This window comes from Bubalus bubalis, chromosome 22, assembly GCF_019923935.1.
Source record: "Bubalus bubalis isolate 160015118507 breed Murrah chromosome 22, NDDB_SH_1, whole genome shotgun sequence".
NCBI lineage: Eukaryota > Metazoa > Chordata > Mammalia > Artiodactyla > Bovidae > Bubalus > Bubalus bubalis.
Genome location: NC_059178.1, coordinates 4,656,927 through 4,674,748, shown reverse-complemented (window position 1 = coordinate 4,674,748; position 17,822 = coordinate 4,656,927). Strand labels below are relative to the sequence as shown.

The following is a 17,822-nucleotide window of genomic DNA, read 5'->3' as shown; positions in this document are numbered from 1 at the left end:
ACAAATAAGTAGATTGTAAGTACGTCAGAAACGATTGGTTCAAGAGGAGAGTCAGACTGGCTTCCAAATGTTGATCAAGAGCTGGAAGTAGGATGAGCCAAGGGTATGCTTAATAGGCTCCTAGGATCAGGTGACTTTTCTAGAGCTAGAATTCTGAGGAGGTGGCAAGGTAATAGACTGCAGTCTTCCTGAGAAGAAAGAGTTAAACAGGTTGAAGCCTGCGTGTCTGAGGGGAATGTGTTCGGCAGGGGTAAGGGCCTTCAGCCCGGCTTAGCGAGCTTGACCAAAGGTGACGATGGCTAAGGGCTAAGGTTGTGGCCTCCCTCCCTCCCTCCAAATCGATCCTTCAATGTGACTTATCAGAAAGAGAAAGAAACTTGTTTACTTTAAACCCCTGGATCCCATAAAGGGAGTGGGGAAAGGCTTAAAACCCACAGAGGCTCAGGGCTGGCGCCCACAGCTGCCCCCACACAGCCCGCAGAAGGCACATCCCACTGGCAGAGAAGGGGCCCGGGGCGGAGAGACGCCCGCGCGGACTGGAAGGTAAGTGCGTCCCCTCACACTTGTCCGCGTCTTCCAATGCCTCTGTGCAATTCGGGCTGTTCCTTTGCGGGGGGAACACTGACTTTGAGAAGTGGGGGTGAGGTGCGACCCAGGTGTTTAAAAAAACCCCCTGAGCAATGTGTCAGGTTACACACACCACATTTTAATTCATCTGCCATGATTATTCTGTGTCTTCAGAAAGCCTAAGAAAACCAGAGACTTTCCTAAAGATGCTTCTGCCCACCCAGTGGAGGGAGAGAAGATCCTTCCCAGGTGGCTTTAGTGGTAAAAACCCGCCTGTCAGTGCAGGAGATGTGAGAGACGCGGGCTGGATCCCAGGGCTGGGAAGATGCCCTGGAGGAGGGCATGGCAACCCACTCCAGTATTCCTGCCTGGAGAATCCCATGGACAGAGGAGCCTGGCAGGCTACTGTTTATGGGATCACAAAGAGCAGGACACGACTGAAGTGACTCTGCACACGTGGAGGGGTCATGGACTTTTATTTCTGGCCTTGGGGTGGCTATATATGAAGCCAATTTCTGTTTTATGATGGTCTGATTTATCAATAACGTAAAGGCCTTTGAACGAGAGTCTACCAATAGGAGACTAGCATTCGGACATTTATTTGACCAGAAACCCTCCCTTCTTTCAGAGCAAGCATGGCTGCAAGGCTCCCTATATTTTGTCCTTCTACTTCTAAAACTCCAACATTGGAATTCTTCCTCTGTCCAACTAGGATTGTTCCCTGGACAGCACTGGAATCAGCTGGGCACCTGCATAGAAATGACACTGGTTCCTAGGAATCCCCAGACTTCAGCAGTTCTCTTTAAAGAGAGTCTACTGAGGGACTTCCCCAGCGGCCCAGCCGCTAAGACTCCGAGCTCCCAGTGCAGGGGACTAGGGTTCGATCCCTGGTCAGGGAACTAGATCCCACATGCTGCCTCTGAGACCCGGTGCAGCCAAACAATATTAAAAAAAAAAAAAAAAAAGTCTACTGAGACTCCCAACTTGGTTGAGAATTTGCCCGATGATTCTCGTTCTTCACCTCTGGTGATAGCAGGTGTAATAGATACATGCATAAGCTTTCCAGATTCCCCTGATTTCAGGCAGGAGAGGGCAGGAGGAGAAGGGGGTGACAGAGGACCAGATGGCTGGATGGCATCACCGACCCAGTGGACTTGAGTTTCAACAAACTCTGGGAGATGGTGAAGGACAGGGAAGCCTGGCGTGCTGCAGTCCATGGGGTTGCCAAGAGTCAGACACGACTGAACAACTGAACAAAAGGTAGATTTCAGTGAAAAAAGAAATACTTCCTTGCCCTCTATTGAAAAGAACATTCTATTTTTAAATTTCCATGTGCTTTCAGAATGACAAGACTCAGGCATATGTTATGGACTTCTTTTGTCTTCTAGACTATAATAGCCTACAAGACTCAAATTGATGTGTTTAACACATCTATTTGAAATGACAGGAAATGCGAATGTGGAATTTTAAAAAGCGCATCTCCGTGTTTCACTTGCTTCTTAAGAATCTTTTTTAGGTGCTGAAGGGGTAGGTTTGCTGCAAACTAACGCTGTGTGGTCCCCAAAGCACTCTTTCCTCAGCCCTCGGGAGTTGGCCCTGCAAGGTTCTCAGACCCTGGGGCATGACACGTGGAAGCAGGCCAGGCTGCCCACGCCCCGATCTGACCCGAGGAAGCACAGGGAGCTTTGTGATATTCTGGGTGCTTGTAAATCCAAGACATCTTTCAGGGAGCTGTGATGCCCACAGAATACTTACAGGCTGGTAGATTCACTAGAGGATTTGTGAAGGCCTTCTCCTCAACAAACTCCCCCTTTCTGCCTATTCCCCACTTAAGAAAACAAACCCTTGACTTTCTTTTTTTTCTTCTTTTTTCTTTTTTTAAACCCTTGACTTTAAAAGAGGAGCAAAATCCAGTCTCTCCCGATTTTCATACCCGCAAGCTCAATAGGAAAACGGCAATCTGAATTGACCACGGCAACTAGAAACATCTAGAGATTCTGTCCAGGTTGGGAAGGTGAGGGAGGGGAGCCCAGGACATGGCTCAGAAATTTCATTTTAATGAACAGCTGTTTAGGAATGCCTGGGACTCAGCTTCTCTCAGGAAATCTCAGGAAGTAAGGCTCAAGGAGAGATGGTGGGAGATTTATGGAGCTGAGATCAGAGGAGAGAAATTTAACAAGATCCCCCAAGGCCTTTACTAGCTGTGAAAAGACTGCTGGCGTGTGGATGCATCATGCTGAATTAATTTCCAACCCCTTTGCCTTTAAGGATTCATTTTTTCCATAGGAAATAGCAGGTGTAATGATTTCCCAACCAGCTTATAAACTACTTTCAGTTTTTCATTAACTGGTGCTATTTAAGTTCAGGGGTTAAATTTGAAAATATGAAAGTTTTTTTTTTAAACCTGCAGAATGAGAAGTGACTACGTAAATTTTAAAAACTATATCCAAGTAGATCCTGGCATTAACCACTTGCAATTTTTTTATTGGTGACATATGATTGGATGGCATTTGAAAAAAAAAAATGAGAACATTTGACTTGCCCATTTAAACTACTTTGCAGGTGGACAGAATTCAACCACTCCTGCAGAAGCAAAGGAGTAATAAAAGATGATGGCCATTATAATTTAAAATTGTTCACAAGGCCAAGAACATAATAGGCACTCAATAAATGTGTTTGATTGATGCCATAATACCATAAAATAGTTATACTGTATAATAAAGCATTCTGCTAATAATTGCTAGGAAACTAGCCTGCAGCTCCGTCTCTCAGCACAGCGCTAACTTCTCATGCTTGTGGGCAAGCAGGGTAGAAGAGGGTGAGTTCTAACCTCCCAATTTTCAGGGGAGTATTTTGCAATAAGGAATTTTTATTAGGGAATCCACGCCCCAAAAAAAGGTTCTTAAAGATGTTTACATTCTAATTATTTTTCTCATTACAAAAGCATTACATTCATTGCAGAATGAATAAATGCAGAGACCCAAAAGAAGAAAAAAACCACACTGTAATTCCACCACTCTGACATAGCCAGGGTTAATAGTTGATGTGTTTGCCCCAGGCACATATACCAGTTTTCACAGAAAGGGCATTTGAAATGGTTTTACAAACTACTTCTTCACTGAATCTCTTTCCAAGTCAACAACCATTTTTCTATAACATCACCTCAAATGACTAGGATGTATTGTAAATATGTCATACTTCTCTTATAATTGGACAGTTGCTTGCAGTTTTTACTGTTATAAACGGTGCCCCTGTGGACAACCTGATAGGTAAACCTTTCTACAAATGGGTAGAAAAGAAAATCTTTTCTACAAACTTGAGGACTTTTTCCTGGCCATGAATTTCCTGGACCGAAGAAGTCGAGGTTTGTTTAGAGGAGGCGACACCATTAACACATTCACTGCCTCCTCTCTCTTTTCCCTGTTTACGCTTCTACCTTCTGTCTTTGCAGGTTAATGAAAGACTGACCCACACGGGGCTCACCTGGAGACGGGGAGTGAGGTCAGACATTGCTGGGAGGCTCTAAGAAGTGAAATGACCTCAGGAGTCTGTCTGGCAGAAAACCCTCCAAGCGTGTCCTACCAGGACCTTTGTCACTAGTGAATGATTCTTTCCAACTGAGCTAAGATTTCTGCAGCCTCTCAGCATGATAGGTACATCCCTGGAGTGACCAGGAAGAGGGGTTTCTGTTCTATGTCCCTCAGGCAAAGACAAAGCAGATGAACCTGGCTAAGTCATCAGGAGAGGGGAAAAACCAGAGATGGTTCATCACATGAGCAGCTGCACCCAGCATGCCAGGGCTTTGCGGTAGCAATCGGGGTCAGCTGGAACTCTAGAGCCGGTCTGCAGTGGGAGTCCTGGGAGTAGTGCCCAGGGGAAGAATTCCCCCTGAAGAGAGCAGACCTCACATGGGCTGGGTGGGACTCTGCTGACGCTCTGCACCCTGTAAAGGTGATCCAGGGTCTCAGACAGGAACCAAAGGAGGTCAGTCCTTAATGGAAAGATGAGCACATGAACACAGTAAAAAAAAAAAAAAAAAAAAAACAGAAAAAACAAACAAACAAACAAAAAAACGCTGATGTTGTACACCTAAAATGAATATGTTTTACATTTCAATAAAACTAGAAAGGAAAAAAAGAGGCAGGGATCAACATTCTGACTGTAGAAGCTGAGTGACTTGCATGGTATGCTCACAACCACACAGCCCAGGCTGAAGAGGGCTGTTGCAAGGCCTGCCTGTGAATAAGGGCCATTTTTACTGGGGGGGGAAAAAAATGCAGAAGCGTTCATTTTCCAGTTATTAAGAATGGGTTGATTTTATGCCCAAAGCAAGGCTCTGGTTAACAACTCAGTTATCCTGGGGGAAAGAGTAAACTGGCCTCTACCCTTTTCCATTTCCAGCATTTGGGAGAAAGAAAGGATTAGATAAAATGCTTTATTTTCTCTCATGCTACATTGTGGGCAGGAGTGCATATATTAGGCAGAAACCATTTTCAACAGGAAATCAAGTAAACCAGGAGGATTTATTCACAGGAGGCTCCCTTTGGCTAGAAAAGGAGAATTATTAACAACAATGGAATAGTTCTCTCTTTCCATGTTCCTCCTCTTCCCCCCCGCCCCCGGCCCCCACCACCACCTCCCACTCGCTACTGTGAGGGGAAACCACCGCGGTGAGATTCGACATCTGAGCCCCTGTAAACGCCTCTGTATCCAACAGCCATACTGAGAGTGGATCACAGCTTGTCTGAACGCTAGGTCCCCATGCAGCATAACTGTTCTCAGACTGCAAGGCTGACCCCAGTTACTGATGCTGGACTGGGGTAGATAGTGAGGAAGAGAGTCAGGGAGGATCCATTACTCCAGTCGTGTTATTACCGTTTATGATGTTGTCTTCCACTAAGTATTTGTTTTCTAAAATCAGTTCCCACTAGGGATTCTTTTTCTCTCTTTGCCCTTTCAGAAAATTGATGCAACCAGATTTCCCATCCATTTCTGCAGGAAGTCTTCCTTCCCCTTGCAGGTGGCCGCAGATCACAGGCAACAGATCCCTTTATTAGCGTGTCTGTTGCAGCACACGCAAGTCCAGCGTCTTTCTTTCTCTCCATTGCTCAAGATGCTCCCAACCGGTTATCCCTCTTTTTTCTTTGCTCAGGTCTCTCCGTGAAACTGACGCGATTCTCTGATGGTGCTCAGAGACTGGTGGAAGGTGCAAGTGAAGTTAACACTTCCACGGCTACTGGCTTCCCTTAGCAGAGCTGTGGAGTGTGACAATGGTGTTTGTGTCCAAACTATCAAACGCCATCATCACACTAAACAGCTACTGTTAGGCAGTCCTTCTGCTCCCTGAAGGTGTTGGCATCTGCTCGGTATGGGCAGGAATGTTCATCTCATAGCAGGGCTCCCAGTCCTGTGTCATTGCTGAGGAAATTCTGGTCCTTTTGCTCATAACCAACATGTCATCTGAATGTTGCCTCTTCTCATGCTGTTGTTTTAAATAATTAATTGATTTTGAGTCTTTGTGTTTTCCCAAGTCAATAAAACGATTGCACCGTGCCCCAGAGCACCCAAGCAGCAGGTTAGTCTCGTGGTAATTGTTCAACCCACGCTTACTGAGCTGAAATGGAGAGGAAGATGGTAGATGCGGAAAACTAAAGCTGGTTTAAATCTAGGGTTTGTAAACCACATGCTTGTAGGTAAAAAATGAAGGTATGTGGATCTTCTACTTGTCATCATGAAGACGACTTTCCAATAAACGTGTACGTGGCCTAAATGAACTTTCAGAAATTCTAGAACGTGTTTGATTCCTACTGATTTTGATCAGTCACCAGGCTGACTGCTGAATTTGTATGCTAGGTCCTGATGGGTTTCCATCAGGAAATTACATGAACTACATATGGGCTGTCATAGCGAATCTGAGCATTTTAAGCCCAGTGTAGCACCTGGGACACTTGGCCAACTGGGTGGTCTGGTTTGAAACACGTTCTTTCTCTGAGAAGTTTAAAGTAAGAGGTAGGTTCTGTCTATGCTGGGTTAACACTTCTCTCCTGCAACTTGGCTATATGAACACTTATATGTTTAATCAGGAGCTTCCCTAGTGACTCAGTGGTAAAGAATCTATGCCTGCAGTATAGGAGATGTGGGTTTGATCCTTGAGTCGGGAAGAAACCCTGGAGAAGGAAATGGCAACCCGCTCCAGTGCCAGGCCCTAGGAAATCCCACAAACAGAGGAGTCTGGTGGGCTAGAGTCCATGGGGTCGCAAGAGTCAGACATGACTTAGCAACTAAGCCACCACCAGGTTTAACCAAGTTGAAAGGGGCTGGAGTGACCATCAGAGGCCAGTTCTGATTTATTTATTTATTTACCCCTCATTTATCAAGTAAACATGTATTGAGTGGCTACGTTGGGCCAGGCACTGCCCTAGGCGCTGGGCAAGCTTTTAAATTAGTGGGCGTTCACTGCCTCATGATGTGTCTGAGACTATTCTAATTGTTCCAGTTACCTGGTGGTGGCAGCGGGGTGGGGGGGTGGGGGGGGGGAGGGGCGGGGGGCGGGAATCAAATGAACAAAACTTCGCAAAAGTGTTCCAAGTTCCTTGCTGGAAAGGACCACGTGAGTCCAGTCCACCTGCCTATGTACACAGCACAGGTCCTGAGGGACTTCCACCTGGAGAATAGGAGAGTCCTTTCCTGTCTGACCCCCAGCTCCTTCCCCTCCCATATTTCCTCCCTCCTGACATTGTCCATGCTCAAGCCAGACCCCCCTGAAATAATTCACACACTGATACTTCTTTTTTGGGTTTTTCTGGAGAGCATGCTAATTGAAGGAGAGTAGGCAGAGAGCGCGACTTTGCACGAATCACCCTGTGCACAATATTTCACTTGACCAGACAGCGCAGAACAAAGCTGCCAGGATTGGAATCCACAGAGACTCAGCATCCACTGAGACCGGGCGTGGTTCTGGAATGGTCTGGTCACGCGAGTACAGCTCACGCGGGGCTCCTGAATCTAAGGTTCTGTCCCTTAGCTATTATCCTTCCTTGACCTGGTTATTCCACAAAGCCTCATGCTTCACCACTGAGGCTCTGTGGAAGCTGGGTTAACATCCTGGTACTGGATCCATATTCTCGGCCCCCATCTGCTTTCTCGGGGATCTGTGGGAAGCCCCTAGGATAGGAGAGGGGTAAGTCATAGGACGATCTTTCCCTATGAGTTCTTCAGATGCAGAGAAAGCCAAATACCATGAAACTCTGAAACCGGGAAGTCAAAGATAATGGTAGAAAAGGAACATCTAAGCAGTAGTTTGGGATCAGGAAGCAGGTGGCCAAACTATTCGGACACAGACCAGCAAACTTAGGGACCCGGCCAACCTCGAGGCACTGCCTGCCCCAGAGTGCGTCCACAGGCTCAGCAACAGTTCCAGGCTGCCCTCTCGCGTCCCTCTTCACTCGCACTCACCCTGAGGTTTTGCTTGTGCGTGCGTGCTATGTCACTTCAGTTGTATCTGACCCTTGGCAAAGCTATGGACTGCAGCCCGCCAGGCTCCTCTGTCCATGGGATCCTCCAGGCAAGAACACTGGAGTGGATTGTCATTTCCTCCTCCAGGGGATCCTCCCCACCCAGGGATGGAACCCGTGTCCCTTATGTGTGTTGGCAGGTGGGCTCTATACCACTAGAGCCACCTGGGAAGCTCGAGATTATGCCCAGATGGAATTAAACAGGGGGCCCCAAAAAAGGACAACCTGCGTCCTTTCCGCCAGGTTGGCTCACATAACAGCTCGCTGCAATTCCTGCCTGAGTTTGCGCCGCATTCAGGGCTGGGGACCCGCTCTTCCTGCAGGTCTGTGGGAAGCACACGTAGTGAGGCCACGTCTCCTCCAGCCCGACACCCACATCTCTAATCACAGCCTCCTTCGCCAGCCCAGCTTGCATCTCTCCAGCTCCCACTGGGATGATTACTGCTAGTTGCCTGCAAAAAGCATCCCAGGGACACTGACTGACTCCGAATGTCATTTGAAAGATGAAAGGGTTCCCTTGGAAGTGCTGTTAAAATCCCACGTGGGCAGACAGCCCAGGCAGCCACGTTAAGACGTCTCCTTCCCACAGGAGATAGGCTGCACTTTGCGAGGCAAATCCTTTCACCTTAGAACAGTGGGTACCTGGAACGTGCCTGTTGCCACTGAGGGCCTGCCCAGTGTTCCATCTAGCCCCAAGGAGGGCCTGTGAGGTGGCATAACAGTTACCATATATAGATAGCTATTCTACCCTTGTTTTTTCAATGCTTCTTAAATCTATGTTTTCTGCTTGGTTACTTCCTTGAATCAGAAGACAGTATATTGTTAGAACTAGAAACCCATTTCCTCTTTGTTTCCGTGAGGAAATGGAAGCCCAGAAGGTTAAGGAATATGCCCAGGCCATCGTCCCATCTGTCTGTGGCCGAGGTGGACGCTGGCCTGGCCGCTTCATCCCTGTGGTGGTCTGTTGAGTATCACCTGCCAAGAGTGGGCATGAATGGGAGTCAAGCAGCGCTTGCTGAGTCGAGAGACACCATGTCAAGTCCCCCACTCTTTTGTTCATCTGAGAACTGTCTTCCTCAGTCTTCAAGGAAACCCCCGCCCGCCCCCCGCCCCCCCGGCCCCAGTTTGGTATTCTAGACTTCGGAGGACAGTCTGTGATGACGTGCTTCCTCTGCATCCTTCCCATTCCCTGGACAGACAAGGCTTGTGTGGTGACTGTGTGTCTGGTATTGTCCCGGGCTCTGGGGACACAGGGAAAAAGGCCCCGTCCCTTTCCCCAGCTGCTCTCCATCCAGGAGTTGTTGGGTCGTCACCCAAATGAAGACACAGAGGCCTCGGGGCACTAGATACCATCACGGAGCCTCAGACAGGGCACCACAGGCTTTAGCTATGCCCTCCATGTCTTTTCAGATGGAGAAACCCTGAATGTTTGAGGTTATACATTTTTTTTTTTTAAGTTACTGTTGGGAAAATAATCACTCATGTATTTTGACGAGGCAGCTTGCCAACAGGTTGTAAGTCCAGGGCCATTTGTCGGGTTGGGTGGCAGGGCTGTGAGGGAAAGATCTAGCTCTTTTTACTTCTCCACTCACCAGCTTCAGGGGCAGCTCGGGATCTGCTGAGGGGCCCGAGGAGGAGTTGGGGGCTGGATTCGAGTGCTCTTCAGTTACACGCGTGAAGAACAGTCCTCACAGGAGCTCGGTGAGCTGTGAGTTGGTTCTTTCACGATGCAGCCGGGGTCCCTGTCACAGCACCCCTGCCTCTTTCCCTGTCGTGAAGAGCCAGCCCGAGGCCAGCAGTCAAACGTCCGTCTGCCCATCCGTTCCCCCTCCTTTGGCAGGGGCTCAAGGAAGCCACTGGGGGCAAAGGCATGGCGGGCGCCACTAGGGCCTGTGGGGAGGAAGGCCGGTGGGGGCATCCACTTTCTTCCCTTGAATATTCAATTTCCTTCTGGCTTTCTGTTAGAATATTTAAACACTCTGCATGGGATTCCAAGATGAAGACATTCATTCAGCCAACATCAACCGCGTGTTCCTACTACATGCCAGGTGCCAAGCTGGTCACTGAATGCAGAGCTGAGGTGGTCTCCCAGAATTTATGTATGGACTACGCAGTCTAGTGAGGATGTAGGCAAATGAGGGCAGAGCTGAACAGCAGATTCTGTGAAGGAAAGAGAAGGGATACGGGGGGCGGGGGAGGAAGAAGGATGAATCGCCATCCGTGGTGTGAGAGAAAGGCATGAATAAGGGAAAGACACAGCACTCGGGGGCTTCAGGCGGCCACCCGATTAAAGAGAAATTCAGTCGTGACCTTGACGAGTGAAGTGTAGAAGTTTTCAGCTCGACAGAGGTTGGGTTACCTTTTGTCTCCCAAACGTTTCCCGGCAGTTCCCCAGAAAGCAGTGGAACTCCGAACCTGGGAGTTCGTATCTGGTGGGGCGCTCCCCTCTCAAAAGTACAGCCAAACAGCCTCAGAAACAAGACCGCCTTTTAAGTGAAAGAAACACGTTTTACTATTTGGCAGGGGTGTGTGTGTCTGTGTGCACACACATGCGTGCTCATGTATGTGTATTTGTGGTGCATGTGTATGTGAAGAATTTTAAATTTCGCCAAGGAGCTAGGTAAAATTCCTTTAAAATCTCATTCAACTGGGACTTTCCCTTCCTTCCTAGAACGCCAGTGCTAAGACCTCCAACTAAGGCGCTCGGGCGCGAGTCCCGTTCCCAGCGCTCTGAGCCCGGGACCGCTCGCTTCTTGCAATACTGCCCCCTACAGGCAGGACTTGTCCCTGCCCGTTACAACCGCTGCGGTTGGCAAGGATTTCATTACCCGAGTATTCCAAATTAATTCATTAGGAGCTGCCTCAGAAGGGAGTCACCTGCTCCATCTGCATGAACTACTTCCTGGACCCCGTCTCCATAAACCGTGGGCACAACTTCTGCCGTCCCTGTCTGAGCCTTTGGCTGGCAGGCCAGAGCTGACCACGACCCCAGCTCTGAGGAGCAGCTCTGTGTGATACACCAAAGGCCTCTTCTGTGAGGCTGACCAGACCCTGCTCTGTGGGCCTGCTCCGAACGCCCCGAGCACGCAGCTCACAGCCACAGGCCGATACACAGGGCTGCTGAGGAATCCCGGGAGAAACTTCTGGAGAGAATGGGCTCTTTATGGAAAAGGAGAGAAGAATGCAAATTCTAAACCAGGAAGCTGAAAAAATTCAGTCATTTAAGGAATATGTGGCCTTAAGGAAGCTCTTGATTACAGCTTAGTACCAGAGGATATACATTTTGCTCCAGGAGGAGGAGCAGCTGCATCTGCAGGCCCTGAAGAAAGAGGCCAAGGACATTCGTCTACAGCTCAAGGAGAGCATGTTCAGAATGACTCAACAGAGAGAAAGGCTGAAAGAAATGTACGGAGAGCTAATGGGATGTGCCTCAAACTGGACACGGAGCCGCTCCAGGGCTTGGAAAATGTGCTGGAAACTGATTTGGCACAGATGCAGAAGCCTCAGCCCGTGAACCCAGAGCTCCCTTCCTGGCCTGTCTCTGCATTCCTACACATGCAGAACAACTTCAGCGTCAACAATGTTCTGAGTCGGACAGCGACCGTTCACCATGCGATCCTCGATGATGCAAGTGTGATGTCTGAGGATGACCACCCCACGCGTCCAGACAGTCCCGGGGGGGCGGGGGGGGGATGGGCGGGGCGTGTGCCATATCCTGCCTGGGGAGCTCGGGCCTTCACCTCCGGGAGGCATTGCTGGGAGCTGGACGTGGCCCAGTCCTCCAGCTGGGTTCTGGGGGCTGTAAAAGCATCTTCACAAGTGATGCCAGTATCAGTACTGGTGCTGAAGAAGCATTTTTTCTGTGTTCGACAAAGGTGAACAGTCAGTATGTTCTCTCCACCACCTCCCCACCCTTAGTCCAGTTTGTGAAAAGGCTTCCAGGTAGGATTGGAGTGTTTCTGGATTATGATAATGGAGCTGTGAGCTTCTCTGATGTTTCCGGAAGTTCCCTCATATATAGTTCCCTTCCTTCCGCCTTCTCCTCCCCTCTGATACCATTCCTTTGCCTTAAATCTCCATGAATTGTCCATTTCTCAGGCCATTTATTGGAGCTTCTTCTCTGGGGATATTGCTGCCCTTCACTTCACGTGAGGCCACAGGATACCTGACTGTGTCCAAGTGCGCTGTTATTTAATGTAGCATAGTGATGCATAGGAGCAGGCGATGGCACCCGCTCCAGTGCTCTCGCCTGGAGAATCCCATGGACGGAGGAGCCTGGTGGGCTGCAGTCCATAGGGTTGCGAAGAGTCGGACACGACTGAGTGGCTTCACTTTCACTTCTCACTTTCATGCACTGGAGAAGGAAATAGCAACCCACTCCAGTGTTCTTGCCTGGAGAATCCCAGGGACGGGGGAGCCTGGTGGGCTGCCGTCTATGGGGTCGCACAGAATCGGACACAACTGAAGTGACTTAGCAGCAGCAGCAGACAGCAGAATCTAGCTTTAATTTTGATAAAATGAGTTTTCAAAGGCTTGCGGCAGAGAGGGAGAGGAGTGGAAGAGCTTGTTCGATTGAGTGTCTGCTGACCCATTAAACATGCCAGATGAGAACTAATCTTGTTCCACCTGGAGAACCAGTCTCTTCACTTTCCTGGCACATTTAGCCCAGTTAAGAGCCAATTAAAGTCCTTCTCATTTCTTAAGGCTGCCTATCTTCCAGACAGCATATTCTGTCTCCCACTTGGCTCTCAATAGCTGCTGGATACAAAGAAGTGAGAGATTGTCACCCACCCTTTGGATGGGCACCTGCTGTATTTAGGGTCCCCCTCCCAGCACCCTACCAACTTGTACTGGAGATTTTTTCTGGGCTCCCCAGGTGGCTCAGTGGTAAAGAATCTGCCTGCCAATGCAGGAGATGCAAGAGACCCAGGTACGATCCCTGGGTTAGGAAATCCCCTGGAGAAAGAAATGGCAACTCACTCCAGTATTCTTGCCTGGGAAATCTCAGGGCAAAGGAGCCTAGTGGGCTGCAGTCCATGGGGTCGCAAAGAATCAGACACGACTGAGTGACTGAGCCCACACACACCCGTGTCTCTCCATGAGCTCAGGCTCTTCCAGATAGGATCCTTTGCTCAGCAGTTACAGCGATCGATGTGCTGAACTGTGGAAGACATGGAAAGAGTCCTATATTCATCCCCAAGAAAGTGGATACAAATCATGAGCTCAGAATGTAAGTGGTGTGGTAGGAAGTTTTGATTGCAGGAAGCAGTTTTTTCTAAGATTGTCTCAAGTGATGAGATCCTTACACATTTCACATCACACACATACCTACTACGTGTAAGGTGCTGAGCTGGGGAGAGCTTTTTTGGAAGGGGTTACATGGCAGCCAGAGGACAGGAATCACACGGAAGCCCCCAAACAGTCATAAGGCAAGGCCTTGCAGAGAGTGGAAAGATAGTCAGGACTCAAGGGCACCCCAGAGCCTGGAGAGTCTGGTCGCCCCGCAGGCTGTAGCTGTGAGTCAAGCCTCAGCCATGGCAACGGCTGCTCCTCCTGCCGCCTTTTCCGCTTCCATCCTTGCCTCCAGCTTCTGCTCAACTGTGACTACTGCTTACGCCTATGTTCTGCTTCTTTGGGGCCTCATGGCCCTACCACTTCATGGTTTCTGCTTGCCTGCCTCCATGGGGCATCTTTTCAATTTCTTCTTATGCTACCAAATGACTTCTCCTTCCCCGTATCGCAGTTTGGATTCCTAAGCCAGAGAACTGGTTGTATTCCCGCTGGAGTGTCTTTCACTCCAGGCCAGGACATAGGCTGCTGGTCAACCTTGGGGCAGAAAAAACAAACGGCGTGTGTATGAGAAAGTCTAAAGCAGAGAGTAACATGTAACTCTCACTCTGAGCAGGAGCTAGTCCTTCTCCAGATGAAAAGGTAGGGGAAGAATTCTCAGGAAAAGGGGACAGCACGTGTCAAGTCTTCAAGCAGAATGGAGTCTGGAACACACAAAGACCCTGAAGCCAGCTGGTGCAGCAGGAACACAGGGACCTGCAGGGGATGGGGCTAGAGAGGTGGGCAGGGGCTGGGATCCCTGGCGGCCCGATGGAGGGGGACACAGAAGGGCAGGTGTGCATGGTCGTGCCTGTCACTGATGGGTCCTCAAGGCCAGGGGTTGCCAGCCTACAGCCTGTGGGTCAAACGCAGACTGTTTTTGTGTGAGCGAAACACAGCTTTTATGTTTTTTTAAGTATTGGGGAAAAGATTAAAAGAATATTATTTCATGATATGTAAAATATACACAGAATGCAAATTTCAGCATTCACAAAGGTTTCTTGGAATTCGCCAACCATCCCCACTTGCCCACATTATCTCAGCTGAGCTAGGAAAGAGGCGACTCTTAGATTCCAGAAAACCCATCTGTCCCAGGCAGGTTGGGATGGCTCGTCCCCTAGATCATAGCCAGGGTCATTCATTTATCAGCTGTAATGGCTGTTCTCAAGCTCCAAAGGCAGAGTGGAGTAAGATGGCAGAGGCCATATGGTCCACAAAGCCTAAAATATTTACTATCTGACCATTTACAGAAAAAGTTTGCTGACCCCACATCAAGATCGAGGAAGAGTGAATAACTTATCTGATAAAGCAAGAGAATATGACTGTTATTAATATTATCATGAGAATGTTGACCACTCCCATTCACTTTCTCCACTGGCGCTCAATTAATTTTAAAAACCTAAATGAGATTGTGTTACTTCCCTGCTCATGATCCTTTAATGGCTTCTCATCCCACTGAGAACAAAACCCAAGGATCCCATACCTCCCTCGCAGACAGACCTCATCTCCTGCTCTTCCTCTTGCTCGCTCCATGGCACACCCACCAGCTTGCTGAGCCTCAAACGTGCCAAGTGTGCTTCTGTCCCAGGACATCTGCACCTGCTGCTTCTTGTCCAGAACCTGCCCCCCGACATGTGCACACTTCACTCCTTCACCTATTCTTGTAGCTGCTCAAAGCTGTCATTTCAGTGAAGCCTTCCCCCCCTTGTTCTAACGCTCTTCACCACCTGACATGACTTGTTTATTTTCCGTGTCCAGCCTGGAAGGTTGGGCACAAAGAAACCTTGCTGTATCCTCAGCTCACACACAGTGGGTTTGTGTTAAATATTTGTTGGCTACATAAATGATTGGTAAAGCCAAGAATTGCATGCCTGGCTCCAGGGACCTGTTCCCACTCACTGGACCATATAATTGCTAATCAATATTTCCTTTTGGCCAATATCCATACTGTTACAATTATGCAGCTGCCTGTCTCTCTCATCCACTGGCTTCTTTTCCTGCCAAACACCTTGTCTTTAATCATCTGAACATCTGCTCTGTGGTTATTTCTTGCCAGATGCCAGCCTGAAATGCTGGCATTTCTCTGGTCCTGAGGATGGATGCATTAAATCCCAAGTCCAGGGATGCAACTAGGGTGATCCTCCAACCCCTCGAAGCTGACAATGACCTTTTATGCATCGAAGCACTTTCCTAGGGTAAGGGTCCAGAGCTGTCATCCAACCATCATGAGGGTCCTTGACCCTCTGAGGGCTAAGGAGCTCTGACTTGAAGCAATAGTCATTCGCCTAAGCATACACCAAGGCCTCTAGTCTGCGTTTCAGGCCCTCCTGTGGGCAGCCTTCTGCTCTCCAGTATCTTGTGATAGACACATGTGCTCTTAGTGCTTAGCTGGTTCCATTGGGACGTTCTCTTTGCATCTCTGGAAGGATCCTACCTTCTACACTACATTCTGAAATCTTGGAGACAAACCACAGCCTCCTCTGAGGCCCCTGGGCCCCCGGGGCCGGCCCCACAGAGGCTGATTTCTTCCGGGTGTCGAGGAGCGCTGCTCTGAGCACCACACACCGCGTCGTGGGTCAGGAGAAGCTCGTCTGAAAAGAGCTGCCAGCCAGGATCCAGCAAACAGCTTCAGGGCACTTCTTCGTGAGCTCGGCCCACCCAGGATCCATTTCCTGCCAGGGTTCCTGTCCGTTTCCCAGAGCCACTGAGCCAAGGCCTTGCAGCGATGGGGGCAGAGGCTTCGGTTCCCGAGGGCGCCCAGGTACGGTCCTCCCTGAGACCGTCTTGCCAGTTCCTCGGCTCTGTGAGGCTTCTCCTTCCTAGCAGCTCTCCTACAAAGACGGCGCTGTCCCTCTGTCTCTGAGGTGCGGCCGGAGGCTCCAGCTCTGCTCAGCTGCCCCTGAGCCCAGGAGGGCCTGCCTCGTGCACCGCAGGCCTCAGCTCAGAATGACTCTTAGCCGTCATCACCACCATCACCAGCTTGAGGATTCTCAGCTGTGCTGGTGCTGGAGACCCCTTCAGCCCACCCCCAGGAGCTGTTGTGTTACAGATTGACCGGCACTAACCAACCCACCCAGCGCTCTGGGCCAAGGGCAGAGGGGCCTCTCCACTCCCAGGGAGGCCTTAGGGGGAAGGGTCTCTCAGCCTCGCACTACTGAGTTTGGGCCAGAGGATTCTCTGTCGTTGGTAACTGTCGGAAGGATGGAGGACATTGAGCCGCATCCCTGGCTTGGACCCAGTAGAGGCTGGTAGAGCCTCCCAGGTGTGACAACCAGAAATATCTCCAGAGGTGGACAGAGCCCCCGAAGGGGGGGAAAATCACCCCCAGGTGAGCACCACTGTTCTGAGCAACAACTCCGGGATCAGGAACTTCAGAACAAGAGGTAGAAAGGGCAGGAGGCTTGGGGTGCCACCAAGACAACTTCTGCCGAGCAAAATAACACCGACAGTCCCCAAAGCAAAGTGTGGAGGGTGAGGAAGACAGAGACCAGGGCAGTTAAGTCACTCAGTCACATCCAACTCTTTGCAACCCAATGGACTGCAGCACGCCAGGCCTCCCTGTCCATCACCAACTCCCAGAGTTTGCTCAAACTCATGTCCATTGAGTCACTGATGCCATCCAACCATCTCATCCTCTGTTGTCCCCTTCTCCTCCTGCCCTCAATCTTTCCCAGCATCAGTCTTTTCCAATGAGTCAGCTTTTTGCATCGGGTGGCCAAAGTATTGGAGCTTCAGCCGAATCTCAGGCATAGAGAGAGAAAGCGTTGTTTCTGTCTTAGGAGAAAATGGATTCAACAAGGCAACTGCACTCAAGTGCAAAGAGACAGAGGGACCAAGGCCTCTGGGAGCACAGATGTGGGGGCTGAAAGGAAGACTTCCTGAAGGAGGTGACCTCTGAGTGGAAACTTGGAAGACAGTGAAGGTTTTTTCAGACAGAGGAGGGAAGGGTCTTGGCCTAAGCTTCTAGGGTGGTACTGCCTAAAAGTCCTTTCTGAGGGAGCAAGCTAATGTTCTGCTTTACAAGGAGGGCACAAGAGTAGAGCAAAGCCATATGTTCGGGGCCCAGAGGGGTGGCAGAGCAGGAAGGGCCTGGGGATGAAAAACAGATACCTGGTTTTGTTGCTCTGGCCCCTCACTACCACATCGGCATCCTGGGAGCTTGTTAGAAATGCAGATTCTCCGGCCGACCCCAGGCCCAGTAAAGCCAAAGCCCTGGGCGCGCGGCCAGCAACCTGCGCTTTAATTAGCCCAGCAGGTGACGCTGATAAACCTCCGGGCTACGGACACGGTCCACCACGGTGCCCATTAGTGTCTAATGAGAGCAGCAGAAGGAATCAATTAACCAGTTATTCTTGCCTTGGAAACTAGAACAGCAGGGTTTTGGGGCCCGCAGCTGCACATCATAATCACCCT

General features: G+C 49.7%; 2 long non-coding RNA genes and 1 pseudogene across 2 annotated transcripts; 2 read left to right on the top strand and 1 right to left on the bottom strand.

Moving 5' to 3' along the window:
- Positions 1–415: 415 nt before the first annotated feature.
- LOC112581366 lies at positions 416–6,356 on the top strand. The gene is made up of 2 exons (XR_006547591.2): positions 416–543; positions 4,019–6,356. It is a non-coding gene; the product is annotated as an uncharacterized LOC112581366 (long non-coding RNA).
- Positions 6,357–8,969: 2,613 nt separating this feature from the next.
- Positions 8,970–12,440, top strand: LOC102396852 (annotated as a pseudogene).
- A 116-nt stretch (positions 12,441–12,556) lies between these two features.
- On the bottom strand, positions 12,557–17,633 carry LOC123331160. Its single transcript, XR_006547657.2, has 2 exons — positions 17,520–17,633; positions 12,557–13,907 (listed from the first exon to the last, which is right to left on the bottom strand). It is a non-coding gene; the product is annotated as an uncharacterized LOC123331160 (long non-coding RNA).
- Between the last annotated feature and the right edge of the window lie 189 nt (positions 17,634–17,822).